Source organism: Fukomys damarensis, unplaced genomic scaffold (genome assembly GCF_012274545.1).
Source record: "Fukomys damarensis isolate Sample0158 unplaced genomic scaffold, DMR_v1.0_HiC HiC_scaffold_37, whole genome shotgun sequence".
NCBI lineage: Eukaryota > Metazoa > Chordata > Mammalia > Rodentia > Bathyergidae > Fukomys > Fukomys damarensis.
In genome coordinates, this window is record NW_022900949.1 from 14,599,651 (window position 1) to 14,615,255 (window position 15,605).

The 15,605-nt window shown below is 35.5% G+C and overlaps 1 long non-coding RNA gene across 1 annotated transcript; it reads right to left on the minus strand.

Annotated features, from left to right (window-relative positions):
- Positions 1–279: 279 nt before the first annotated feature.
- LOC104867583 lies at positions 280–15,605 on the minus strand. Its single transcript, XR_781816.3, has 3 exons — positions 15,594–15,605; positions 15,517–15,521; positions 280–502 (listed from the first exon to the last, which is right to left on the minus strand). It is a non-coding gene; the product is annotated as an uncharacterized LOC104867583 (long non-coding RNA).

Genomic DNA, 15,605 nt, shown 5'->3' on the forward strand with positions numbered 1-15,605 from the left:
GACTGCTTATGCACAGTCACTTTCTCAGACGCGTGGGTCTGAGCGGACTGCTTATGAGTCGATCGGCCGATCTTCCAAGCAGCATCCACCAGGTGAAGACCCCGTGTCTCGAGCCCCACGTTCGGGCGCCACTTGCCCCGGCCCGCGGGGTCAGTAATTGGCAGAGCTCGAGAAGGGGAAGTACCTGGAAATGAGACAAGAGGGGCGCAGAAAGAAGGAGACCAAGCAAAGAGTTGTCAAGGTCTCATTTATTTGCAGATACAGGCAGTTTATAAAGGCAAAAACCGCAAAATTGTAAGAGGAAATAGTTAACCATAAACTTTGGGAGGAGAATGTAACAATAGTATAACACAATGTTACTATGTAACGGATCAGGTCACTTGTCTGCGCAAACCCGTTGTCATGGGTAACTACACAACTGTGGTGGTGGGGTGATCAGCGGGTCAACATGGAGGCTGTTTGGTTTTTACTTAGGACAGGCTAGCAGCTTAGTCTACCACAGCTTAAGTTTGAATTCTCCATGCACAAATTTTATTTAGGTTTAATTTGACATGACTATCAAACCTACTATAGAAAGTATAACAATAATTCAGTTTTTTCTCCATTTCATATGCAAATACATTACATGCATATTCTAAGATTGAAAGAAAAGGAGAAAAAATTAAAAATAAAATAAAATTATAAAATGTGCAGAGTATTTGTGTTATACAGTATAGGAGAGGGAGAGAGAGAGAGAGAGAGAGAGAGAAGGAGATTTAACATGACATCAATGGAAAGAAAGTATGGAGAGCAAGGAGAAAGACATTTAAATTGGACATATCTGAAATTACAGGGAGGTTGTGTCTGATTTATGAATCAGAAAATTAATTACCTCACCCTACAAAACAGCACTTTGCCTGGAAGAATTTAGTGTGCCTAGGTAAGGGACTACAGAAATTAAAGCATGATCTCTCAGTCGTACACTATTACTAACATGCTGCTGACTCTCTAGGCATTACTATAAATAATACAAGATAAAATTGTGAATGATGAGAAAGAAAATAAACAAAAACATATTGCACTGTCAATATTGGTGAAAGACAAAATTTGAGTGTGTCTTACTGGGGAAGTAAGTAAAAAGAAAAGAAATGGTTGAAACAAAATATCAATATTTTATACCAATGTATTATAAAACTAAATAACTAATTTAAATTACTGCAACAACCATTGAGAATAGAAAACCTAGTGCAGATCTCTAAGGGCATTAGTTTAGATCCCTATAGTCTTTGTAGCATACAAATCCCCATAGCTCTTTTAAAAAGTGATTTCAGATGAAAAAAAAAAAAGCCACATACAAAACAATCCTCAAAAGTATAAAATCCTTTCAGTCCTACTTATACTATAATCAGAATTTGAACAATGTACTCTACTCCCTCAACTCAAATATGAAGAGAATTTGTGTCATAGCAGTTGTGTGGGGCTGAGCTCCTGTCCTTGACAGTTAGGACCAGGAAGTTGTGTGTGTGCACCAGTGCTTGACATGATTGCCCACCAAGTACTGGTTCTCTTGCTTATGAGGGAATGAAAAGCCTCAGGGTTGGTGATTGACCACTGAAAATATAGTCTAGCAAACAATCTTACCCCAAACTCTACAGGCACTTCCTCAATATCTGTTCCCTTTCCTCTGCAATAATCTGGGCAACTGCTTGCATATTCTCCTTTTCCACCCCTCTGGGAGAGTGTGTTGTGCCAAACTTTCTGACCACTCCTCTCCTCTTTGGCTTTCCAACTACACCAAACTCTATGTTGGTGTCAAACAATGAATCGCTATCCAGCCTATGAACTAAATGGCATTTAGGGCTCATCAGAAGAAGGGGAATTTGGAATTGAATTTGTGTGGGGCACAATAGGAGGAATCCAACATAGTCTCAGAGATTAGCAGCTTTAAATAAATACTGAGAGAGATCTCACATGGGGCTGAGCTTTCTTCATGGTTTGACATTGAGGAATTTCTGGAATTTGTGCTCTTCAGATCTTTTGAATGAAGTGGATAAGGACCCACCACAATGTGTTCATGAATCAGCCTTTCAGTTGGATGGCAGCCAGCAGCAGTAATCACCATATTTTGTTCACAGGTTATAAAGACACTTTATGAAAAAATAATAACTCAAATTTAATAGGCAGTAGCTGAAATAATGAAACTTTAGTTTTGAAAGAAATATTAAATGTTTACATTTTCAAGTTTTTTTAATGTTTTATTGAAAATTATAACATGTAATATTAGTGTACCATTTCTAATTGCCAGTATGTATCTAAGGAATGTCTTTGAACCCTGATTTAAGAAAAGACCAGCATATAATTGAGAGTGTGAAATAGGAAGGAAATGGCTAAAGGGGAAATTAGAGGGGGAGGGGAAAGGAAATAAGGGAAAAGAAAAAGTGTGAAAAAAGGAAAAAATGGAAACAAAGCCTTTGTAAATAGGAAAGGGTGAAGGGGGTGAGGGGAGGGCAGGGGTATAGAGAAAAAACAAGAACCAAGACATACCTTGCAAAGGTACAAGATTCCAGCGATAAATGTAACTGTATTATTTGCTTTAAATGTACCAGTAAAATTAAAGGGAAAAAAAGACCACCAAAAATTCATACGGAAATATTGTGATGAAATTGTTTGCAAATTGACATCAGATTACATGTTCATTTGAAAATATATGGAGAAAAATACTAACAGTGGGGTCTTGGGATTTAGCTCAGTGGTGATGCTGCCTTTCTTGCAAGTTGAAGGTCCTGAATTGTTTTATCTCTAGTATGTGTATATAAGGGAAAAAAAGACCACCAAAAATTCATACGGAAATATTGTGATGAAATTGTTTGCAAATTGACATCAGATTACATGTTCATTTGAAAATATATGGAGAAAAATACTAACAGTGGGGTCTTGGGATTTAGCTCAGTGGTGATGCTGCCTTTCTTGCAAGTTGAAGGTCCTGAATTGTTTTATCTCTAGTATGTGTATATATATATAATACTCTTAATGTTTGTTATTTCTAAAATTCATTTTGTTTTTTTTTCAATTTAGAGAACAGGAGCTCACACTTTGAATACTTAACAAGTTTGGGAATTGCATCTCTTCCCCCTATATGCATTTGGAGGTCTTCCACTGGAATTACTGGTCAGAGATAAGAGTTTTCTTTTATATATTCCAAGTTTGGTCTTTTTGCTTCATAGATTGCAACTTTTTGTTTCATAGGCTTTTGCCATTTGCTTCATATTCTAGTTTTTGTTTTATAAATTCTGGCCCTTCCTTTGGCTTTTCTTTAAAAATGCCTTAATTTTATGTTGTATGTTTTAAATTTTTTCTAAACTGCTATCCCTCTTATGATGCACTTTCCCCTTTGTTAAATTACATTTTATTATTGTTTTTCATATGTTGCTTTTGGATTTAATTTCTTCAAAATTCCGTAAAATGGATCTTTTATGAAATCATCTCAAATAAAGAGATGTGCTCCATATAGATTCTGCCCCATATAGAATCCTAAATAAATGGTGGCTACACTGCCAGCTAGTAATTGCTTTTAGGGCAGCTGTCACTCTCAAAGCAGAGGACAGATCTCTTCAGTTGCCCTTTGGTGAATTCCCACTTCCACTGAAGCCAATGTTGGGTAGAATATTGACTCAGTAGACAATTTGGTTCCTTTCAGAGACAGATAACTGATTTCATGGAACTAGTTTAAACCTAGGTGACAATTGAAGTGTCATGGCTAGGGCTACTCAATGGCAGATACACAGATGTTCCTCAGAAGAAACTAGCTCTGACAGCTCATTCCTGTAATCAGCAGAAAATCTCCACATTGCATCATTCTCTGGGTTCTTGCATGAGGTTAGGGTACATTCTATCAGTGATCTTCAGATCACTCTGTAGCAGAGTGATGTGAACCAATGACTTCTTCATTGCCCTTTCTTAAGCCTGTGTTTAGAGTTGAGCTACAGCCTTTAACTTCACTCTCTACTAGTAAGACAGCCCTCTAGACAAATGTAAAACCAAATCTTTGATACAGTAAAAATTCACCGAATGATTTCTCCCTCTAGACATGGTTTTCATCATTTATGTGTGTAGGCGAGAAAAAAACATTGCTGATAGGCTGTGGACTTTGGAACTTCAACTATGGAGTTGTAGAGTGCTATGTTGATTTTGTAAATGTTTAAATGGATTGAACTTTATTTGGCTTAACCCTTTTCTGTCTGCTAGTGAGTTAAAAAAAAAAAAACTACCCTTAAAGTTTTCTCCAATCTTTTGGAATTCATTTGAGAATTACCTTGCAATCAGACTGCTCCTCCTTCCTTAGTTCAGGCTAAGGTAACTTGAAACAACTGTTTTGCCTTATACTAACAGAAATAGTAATCAGTAACTGTCATTTGTATTTTTAAGTACTAACTAGAAAAAATGAGCTGAGAGGCTCTATGCATAGTTCTAAAATATTGCCTGAAGAGACTTAACAAAACTTGATAGACAGCAAGCGGTTCATAGTGATTGACCCAGGTCTCACTTTAACTTGTTTTTAAACACCCAGCACAGACTAACCAAAAGTGTTATAAAAATAATGCCATTGTAATAAAGCTAGATATGAAAAGGAGCTCCAATCTCTGACCCCTTCTGGCAGTTTCCAGCTACACTAGTAGCTAACTATGATTATGGATCATTAGGAAAAATTATGGTAAAATCTATAAGAGCTCAGCTAGAGTTTTAAAATGTCTTAGCTGAAATTGTTCTTATAATTGTCATATTTTTTACAGCTAAAACTCAAGAAACTTATGACAAAATATTAGACTTAAAAGCTAGCAGGTTATAATCACTTCCAGTGTCTAAGTGTGACTCTTTCCCCAACCTGCCATTCCATTCCGGTTCTCATGCTTACATTATATGTGCTCTAATTTATTTAAAATTTTGTTTTTTCTTGCCTAAAAGCTGCCAAATTCCAAGCTGTCCTACCAATGACAAATGTGTTAATCTTCTTTTAGTTGGATTCACCATATCAACCTTGTAAACAGCTCATTAATGCCAAACTACAATGGGACTACTATGTCAGATTCTGAAGTCCTCATCCTCTTTGTGGGAAGCTATTAGTTCCTCCTGGTAGTTATGCTTATTGGCTATATTCATAGCATTCCTATTATGACCTTATTATTTAGCATATGTATTTTTGTAACAGTTTCTTTGGCTGTGTCTCCTCCAGACTCCAAGTATAATACTAGCCAAGATGACAATGTCTGGTGCCTGTGAAGGGCCTTTATATAGACACTGTGTACTGCAACTCTGACTGTTGATCACAACTATGACTCTCTTCAGCTGGAAATAGCCAGAACCATCTTCACCCTCAACCCTTCACAACAGTTAGCTGAAATTCTTTTTTTTTTCCTCATGAGTTTATTAGTACATTTTAGGTATACAGTACAGTTATGTTCATTTTTTATTGAGTTTATTGGTACATTCTAGGCGTACATTACAGTTACATTCATTACTGACATGACAGGTCTTGGTTCTCATTTTTCCCCATGTCCTTGCCCTCCATTGATTATTGAGATCTTGCACCTTTACATGGCAGGTCTTGGCTCTCATTTTTCCCCTTGCCCCTGCCCTCCTTTCAGCCCCTCCCCAATTACAAACACTTTATTTCCATTTTTTCATTTTCTCATATTTTTTTATTTTGCCTTATTAGCTTTCCCCTACCCTTCCCACTTTCCCCACACCTTTATCCCCATTCTTCCTATTTCACATTGTCAATTATCTTATTAGGATCTTATGAATTATTATAGTTTATTTACACCAGAGAAACTATTCAGTATTTACACATGTGTGACTTATTTATTTCACTTAGGAGTATTTCCTCAATATGTATGCATTTTCCTAGGAATGAATCTAATTTCTCATTCTTTATGGCTAAGTAATAGTCCTTTTCATAGAAAAAACACAGCTTCTTTATCCAGTTTCCAACTGATGGGCAAATGGGCTGTTTCCAAGTTTTAACTATTACAAACTGCACCACTATAAACATAGGTTTGCATATATTTCTGTGATATGATTCTTTTAATTCTTTGGAAATCAATATGGAGATACCTCAAAGAGCTGGGACTAGAGGTTCCATTTGACCCAGTCATCCCTCTGCTGGTTATCTTCCCAAAAGAATTATAGCTGTAATTCTTAAGGCAGGGTATTGTAGATAGGTAAGTTAATTATATATCTTGTAGGCAGTTAGGATCAGGCTTTCAGAAAACAACATGCAGGACATTTGAGAAGCCAATATGTAGGACAATGAAGACACAGTCACTGAAATCTAGCATTGTTAAAGAGCAACTACCCACCCCCATGTGCTTCTCCTAAAAATGAATACCAGGGTGTAGAACCACGATATTCCAGGAGTGATCCCTGACTTATCCCTTACCACCAAAAATGCTTGTTCATTCCTTAAATGATTGCTATGTGACCTTCTTCCCCATTGGTTCCCCATTTAATTAATATCACTTAAGTGACTGTACTTGTTGTAATCTTATTCATTGTTCTTAGTACTGTCTACCTTGTGATTTCTCATTGGATCAGTGTTACCCAAGCAACTGTACTTAAATCTTACTAGTTGACCATTGTTTTATCACAAGTTGAACCCACCTCAAAGCAAGGAATTTTCCACTTAAAAAAAAACTTTGGGAAGTTTGGTAAATGGTCCCTTTTCTGGTTCCTTTTCTATCTCTCTTAGTAGGACGCTATCTTTCTCTCAGTAAATGTTTCCTATTCTTAAAAAATTAATAAATAATGAAATACACATTTTTCTCAATTTAAAAGTTTAAAAAATGATCAAGGTATGCTACATGCATTACATATATATACAAAAATGAAAATCACCATTCTGAAAAATTAATATGAAGTTAAAAAATTAATAGTCATCATATGAAGAAGGCAGCTCTTGTCCAAATATAATACATGGTAAAATTTCTATGTGTTTTCACATTTCATGTGTCTTTCTCTTTCTGCAGTTTTTTTCCTAATTATTTCATAGTAAGAGCCGGTCAAATAATAGACCACTGTTCCTCCTGTGGCTAAGTATGGAAGTTGCAGTTCATAAACTGAGAGGATTGATTAAAACTACAGATAATAAGGATAGTACTCAAATCTTGGCTTTTGTCTTCACATTGTTGTTAAGTCCTTTATGAAAGAAAATGCATAAGATTGAAAAACAAGGAATTCGTTTCAACAGATAACTATAAAATACATAGCAAAAAATGAAAATATAAAACTAAATCCCCTGGTTGTGGATGGATTTAATACAAATAGACCTAAACAAAATTTTAAAAATAACAAATGTTTCTTAGCATTTCATTATTTTAGCAACTGATAAGTTAATTGTGTACTTATGCTATATTATTGGTCATTTTTATGATATTAAAGTGTATATTTAATTAACATTTATTTTTTAAGCCATAACAGCCATCATATTATTGTTAAGGTATATTTGGATGAACACTTAAGCCTCCATAAAGGGAAATCAGAAAAACCTAAAATTATGAAAAACTTTTGGCTGATAACTAGCATATAGCAATATTTTATGAATATGAACCATTCAGATGAATTATTTTTCATACAATACAATCCTAACTCCTACTAAGGGTTTATGAACATTTTAAATCAAAGGAACTTGTACTCTTTACTTAGTGTAAAATTAGATATATTTCTTTGCTTCCTAATTTTCTTATTTTTTAAGATAGAGGTGTATTTCTCATTCTTTCTGTTTTAACAGTGTAGGGATTATTCTACTGTGAATGTGAATGTATTATCTCTAGTGCGCATGGCCTTGTAATTGTTCAGGTGAGTGTCTCTATTAGGTGTGGACAGATGTTTCTGATAAACTAGAAAGGGGGATTGAAAGAAGACAAGAATTGTTACAACTGAAAGATTGCTGAATGTGCATGGAAACCAAATGTGTATATTTTACTAGTGAGTACTTGATTCACAATGTATACAAACTATCCCACACCTGTTCACTTGTTTCTCTTTTTCAAATCTCTTTTATTTTAAAAAATATATCCAAGAACGTGGAAGAACGAATGTAACATTTGCCAGAATAGTATCTTCTAAGAGTTTTAAAATATATAAAACTTCCCCTCTTCCTTTTTGAAGATAGGTGTCCTCAGAAATCTCCTCATTCTGGCTGTCAACTCTGACTCCTACCTCCAATCCTTCATGTTCTTCTAACCAATTGTTCTTGACTGAAATCTATTTTGTTTTCCCCAGGTTCCCACTAGGTGGATTGTGGACTTCAAAGCTCACAAGAGGGTCACATCCTATGCAGGCTGCATGGCACAGAGATCTCCTTTCCTCGATTTTGGATGCTTTGATGACATGCATCTCCCTGCAATGGATGATAATCAGAATGAAGCTGTGCATGACCCATTAATTTAGCCATTAAAAACCCTTCCTTTGTGGCTCCTTAGTTTAGGCTTTTATTTTTGCTTAGTCTTTTGCACTCCTATCTGCATAATTTGTCTTATGGTTTATGTCCTTCAAAGATGTGAAAATTCATGATTTCTTATTTAACCCTCCCCACCACTCTACCTATTTGGACAACTTCCCCTGTAAGAGTGCATATATAGATAATGTATGTTCTTTAATCCTAGTCATACAGAACTTTTTCTCTTACTACAAAATGGACTTCTTCACCAAAAAGTTCTGCCATAATTTTCTTTATTTATGGGGGAAATTGTCAGGAGTTTGCTTATTTTATAAAACAGGTATTTGGGTAAATATTGACTCAAATGTATAAGGTTTTTCCAGAAACAGTTCAGTAGCCTCAGTAATAATATATGCTACATTCTCTCCTATGCTGAAGCCCTTGAATTACAGCCTGAGGGACAGGAATATTCTAAATATCCTGTCAGTATGTAACACCAGAATCTCACCAAGGCTGATCTCAGGTGCTGTGATAGCTTTATGAATATACTAGGAAACAGTCAAACAACATACCACCTAGATTTTTAAGAATCCTGTGCTTGGTCATGTTAATGTACTTTCATGGATTTAGTTTCTTATAATTTTTCATAGAATAATACTGGTAACATAATGAGAATTTAAAAAAAATGATTATAAGTTTTCATTCTGGAAAGTGAAAAGATTGTGTGGTTTGGATGAAGTGGGGAAAGCAAAATTATTATGTCAAGTTTGGTTTCTAGACACTCTGTTTCTACTTCCTATGTGCAGCATAGCAGAAGAAAATGTGTGCTTTTGCAGTATTTCAGAAGCACTGGGAAAGGACAGTGAAGGTGATGATGAGGATGTAGAGGAGGACAGTAAGCATAACACTGTGAACTGACACTAAGGGATTCCTGGACTCCTGGGCACTGAGCAATGGGTTCCATAAAGCTCATTTAATTTAATTGGTTTCGATTTCCTATAATTATGAGCACTCATATAGTTTGTTTCCTATGGAAAATAGACTTGTTATTTTAATGAAGTTCACATTAGATTGCTGGACATAAAAGTGTAAAGCCACATTTAAATTGATCCGTCTGATTAGAGAAACAGAACATTACATGAGGATTATTCCTGGCAGTTGTCCTCTTAATAACACAAATGGCCATATCCATTTCCTGTCACTGGAAGAGGGAGTCATTGTTCACTGCTCGAGTCTTTTGTGGAAGTTCTCCATAGATAACATCAGTTGGAAGCACCAGAGAAAGTTATGGCCATTGCCTAGCATCCGAGAAAGAATATATAATTGAACAGTTTGTAATATCTAAAACTTGGGAACAGAACAATTGCCCATCAAATGGATATTAGATAAAGAAGGATTTTTTAAGCCATGCCATCCCCTGCTGTGTGCCAACAGCCCCAGAGAAGAAGGTGAGATTTGGAAGGCCGCTCTAAGATCTGCTCTCCTGCCAGCCTGTTTGGGCCCATTCAGTGGGACCAGGTAGCCTCACCCTTCCCTGCCAGCTCCAGCAAGGAAGGCAGCCACACAGGCACCTATGAAACACCCCCCCAACACTCAGACATCCTGATTAGGCCAATTCCTTGGACCAACTCTGCAGAGGCATATATGGTCATAAAAGGTATTTTTCTGAGCTCCCAACTTTAAACATCTTTGAAGAAAGAGTGGGGATAACCTGTAATATAACTGGGTGGAGTTCTACCCTGAAGGACAGGGACCTCAAATTGGGCCTTGTGGCTGAGGTCAGTCTGAGTCATGGGGATCTGCCATTTGTAAGCAGAGATCAGGGTACTTGCTTCTGCACATGGCTGTGCACATGGTATATTATGACAGCAGAGATACAGTACGAAAGAGGCCATTCAAATTCACTTTTTTCTTTTACTCTTTCCACTTTGAAGATTCTTTCTTTTTTCCATCATCTTTCTCCAACTCAGTCTCTTGCTCCACCATATTATTCCTCATCTCCATTTCTATTCCTGCTCCGGCCCTAACTCAGACTTCTTCTTTTATCAATTTTTCTTTTTTCTTTATGTTTTTTCTTCTGTCATTTTACCTCACTCATGGGTCAATAGTTTCAAGGGAAAGTGAGCCCCCCTTGCTGTTAAGGGGATATATTATTGTCCTTATTCATGCACTCTGTCTATCCCTCTTGAATTTAATAGTTTCATAAAGATTGCATGTTCATTCTATGACCTCTGGCTTCACTTGAAACCTTCTCCAATGCTTTCATGTATCTACTCCTCTCATCCTAACTCTGTCTAAACCCCCATCATAAATGGTAAAGATGCTATATTTAAAAGGGTATTCACTTAAAACATATTTTGGGCTGCTTCTTGATTTTAATTTAATTCACATGGTTTAAAGGTGATAGATTAATGGCTAACACAAGTTGTCAATTTGAAAGTTGTGCTTCACCCAGTTATGCTGTTGATTGTATAAATTTGGATAAAGGATTGTGATTGATTTAATTAGTTGTTTTTTTCCCAATATTATGAAAATGAGAATGTGTATGAGTTATTAGAGACTCAAAAGCTAAAGTGCAACTACATCAGGAAGATTTAAGTATTAACCCAGAAATTAAACCAAGGACAACCCAACAACAAAAATACAACTGAGAAAATGCTTAAGCAAGACACAAAGACAGACTTTCTGTTCACTAAGAGCAAACAGTAGGGCAAAGGAGGATGAAAAGTCTGACAGTAAACTAGCAGGACACCCTGAACCCATAGCACAGGAAGGAACAAAACAGATCAGGCTGTAGAAAAACTCAAAACAGAAATGATTTCCCAGATAACCATAGAGATGGTGAGCAAAATGAAAGTTGTGAGTCCAGACTCTAGAACAGAAATTGAGAAAAAAATAGATGAGCTAAGGACCATGATAGAAGCCATGAAGGACCAGCATAAGAAAGAAATGGAAACAATGAAAGCCCAACAGAGGAAAGAAATGGAATCCATAAAACAGATTCAAACAGATATCCAAGAGATTAAATACTCTTTTGAAATTTTACACAACAGAATAAAAGATTGCTAAGATAGAATTTCAGATGTAGAAGATAGGATTGCATTCAGTGACCCTGAAAAGAGAGGTCTCTTAAAAACAGTAAGGGATCATGAGGAATTGATCCAACAACTCCTAGATGATGCAAAGAAGAATAACATAAGACTGATAGGATTCCATGAAGTAGCAGGAGAAAATACAAATGACCTAAAAAAGCTGTTCACAGAATTAATGACAGAAAACTTCCAAAACAGAGGGGAAGAATTTGACATTCAGATAAGTGAGGCATATAGGACACCAACTAGTCACAATAAAAAAAAAAATCTACACCTAGACATATAATAATCAAAATCCCAGAAACCCAATAGAATAACAAAATACTACATGCAGTAAGAGAAAAGAAACAAATCATATGCATAGGAAAGACCATCAGAATCACAGAAGACTTCAGCACAAACCCTCAGGTCAAGGAGAGCCTGGAGTGAGTTATTTCAAATCCTAAAAGAAAGCAACGTCCAACCTAGATTGATTTAACCTGCAAAATTCTCTTTCAGAATGGATGGGGAAATAAGATACTTCCATGACAAAAAACACCTGGAAATATTTATGAACAACAAATCAGCACTACAAGGAATTCTAAATAATATCCTAGAAAAAACACAATGAAGGTAACAACACCACTAGACCCAACAGACCAAATCAAATAGTCAAGGCAAGAAACTAAAAGAAGAGGGGGAAACAGTAAAAAAAGTCATCAAAAGGACAATAACAGGACAATAATAAGTCACTACATATCAGTTATAAGCATCAATGTCAATGGCCTCAATTCACCAATCAAGAGAAATAGACCGGCAGAATGGATAAAGAAGCAAAAATACAACAATATGTTGCATACAAGAAACACACTTAGTGCAAAAAGAAGCCCATAGACTGAAAGTGAAAGGATGGAAAACAACTCTGCACATGACAGGAGCCCAGAGAAACAAAGAAGGCCACTACATCCTTGTAAAGGGAACAATTCAAGAGGAAGAGATGACAATCATAAACATATATGCACTAAATATTAATGCCCCCAACTGTATAAAACAAATATTAAAGAACATGGAAAACAAAATAAGTAGTAATACAATTGTAGTGGGGGATCAAAATATCCCACTATCACAAATAGACATATCATCTAGGCAGAAAATCAACAATGAAATACTAGATTTCAACCAAGCCTTTGAATGCATGGACTTAATAGATGTCTATAGAGTATTCCACCCCACAAAATCAGAATATACATTCTTTTCAGCTGCACATGGGTCATTCTCCAAGATGGACCACCTATTAACTCACACATCAGATCTGAATTAATGCAAAAGAATCAAAGTTATCCCTTGTAAATTATTAGATCATAGTACATTCAAGCTGGAGATAAATAGCATAAGAAACATTAGGAACTTCACAAACACATGGAAATTGAACAACACTCTCCTGAACAATCAATGGATCATAGAGGAAATTAAAGAAATCAGACATTTTTACAAATAAATGAAAATGCCAATACAACATACAGGAATCTATGGGACACAATTAAAGCAGTTCTATGAGGAAAATTCATAGCACTGTGTCCACACTAGGAAAATAGAGCGAGCTCAAATAAACAACCTAATGATGAATCTTAGACTACTAGAAAAACAAGAGCAAGAAAAACCCAAATCCCAAACAAGAGAGGAAATTATAAAGATAAGAGCAAAAATCAATGCAATGGAAAGTAAGAAAATGATACAAAAACAATAAATGAATCAAAGAGCTGGTTCTTTGAAAGAATAAATAAAATTGATAAACCCTTAGCTAATCTTATCAAAAAAAGGAAAGAAAAGGTCCACATCCATGCAATAAGGAATTAAAAAGAAGAAGTCACAACAGATTCAACAGAAACTCAGGAGATCATTAATATCTACTATACTCTAACAAGTTGCAAAACACAGAAGAAATGCACAGATTTTTAGATGCTTATGAATTACCAAAGCTGAAGAAAGAAGATAAAAACATTTTAAACACCCTAATTACAGTCAGTGAAATTGAAAATGTAATTAAAAATTTACTAACAAAGAAAAACCCAGGTCCTGATGGATTCATTGCTGAATTTTACAAGACATTTAGAGAAGAACTACTACTTTTACTCTTAAAACTTTTCAAAGAAATTGAAAGGTAAGCTATACTTCCAAATTCAGTAATGGTAGCAAGTATCACTTTGATTCCCAAACCAGGGAAAGACACAACTAAAGAAGAAAACTACAGGCCAATCTCCGTAATGAATATAGATGCAAAAATCCTTAATAAGATAATAGCACACAGAATACAGAGGATCATCAAGAAGATCATACATCCTGACCAAGTTGGATTTATTCCAGGGATGCAAGGATGGTTCAACATATGTAATTTAATAAATGTAATACATTATATTAACAAAGTCAAGGAGAAAAACCATATGATCCCTTCAATAGATGCAGAAAAATCATTTGACAAAATTCAACACCCATTCATGATAAAAACCCTGCAAATAAAATGGAATAGATGGTCTATACCTCGATTTAATAAAGGCTATCTATGAACAACCAACAGCCAACATCATAGTAAATGGCCAAAAACTGAAAACGTTCATGTTAAAATCAGGAACAAGACAAGGATGCCCACTATCACCACTCCTCTTTTGATATACTTCTGGAAACACTAGCCACAGCAATTAGACAAGAGAAGGAAATTAAAGCAATAAAGATAGGAAAGGAAGAATTTAAAATGTCATTATTTGCTGATGATATGATACTCTACATTGAAGACCCAAAAAACTCCACCAAAGACTTCTACACTTAACTGACAGATTCATTAGAGTAGCTGGATACAAGGTGAATACCCAAAATCAATAGCCTTCTTGTACACAAATAACAGACTCACTGAGAGAGAAATTAGGGAAACAATTCCTTTCACAATAGGGTCCAAAAAATGAAGTATCTAGGAATTAATCTAACAAAAGTATCAAAAGAACTCGACTCTGAAAACTAGAGCACTTTGAAAAAAAGAGAGCAAAGAAGATATAAAAAAATTTAAAGATATCCCCTGCTCCTGGGTAGGAAGAATCAACATAGTGAAAATAGCCATACTACCAAAACTGTTGTACATATTCAATACAATGCCAACTGACATTCCAACACTATTTTTCACAGAACTAGAAAAAATATTCCAAAAATTTATTTGGAACCATAAGAGACTTAGAATAACAAAAGCTATCCTAGGCAACAGACACATGGCAGTGGGTATAACAATTCCCAATTTAAATCTATACTACAAAGCCACTGTGATAAAAACAGCATGATACTGGCAATGAAACAGATATGAGGATCAGTGGAACCTATTGGAAGACACACACACAAAAAAACACAAACCAAACCAAAACAAAACAAAACAAAAACTCCAGATGTACTCAGGTACCTCACCTTTGACAAAGGAGCTGATCATCCTCAGTGGAGGAAAGACAGCCTCTTTAATAAATGGTGTTGGAAAAATTGGATTTCAAAGAACCAAAAATTAAAACTGGAACCCTTTCTTTCACCATGCACTAAATTAAAATCCAAGTGGATTAAAGATCTAAATGTTAAAACAGAAACACTAAACTTGCTGGAAGATAAATTAGGCAGAAATCTTGAAGACATTGGCTTAGAAAAAGATTTTATGAAAAAATCCTCAGCAGCAAAGGAACTAGCAGATAGAATCAACAACTGGGATCTCATCTTATTAAAAGGCTTCTGCACTGCAAAAGAAACCATCAATAGAACTAAGAGACAACCTACACTGTGGGAAAAATTTTTACTAGCTGCTCCTCAGACAAAAGACTATTATCCAGAATATATAAAGAACCATAACAATCATCCCCCAAATATAAAGACCCAATTCAAAAATGGGCATCTGAAATGAGCAGACATTTCTTAGAGAAAGAAGTAAAAACATCAAGTGAATATATGAAAAATTGTTCAACATCACTGGTTTTTCGAGAGATGCAGTTGAAAATAACACTGAGGTTCCACCTCACCTCACAAAGAATGGCTGCTGTCAAGAGATCATAAAATAACAAATGTTGGCGGGGATGTGGGGAGAAAGAAACCCTTCTCCATTG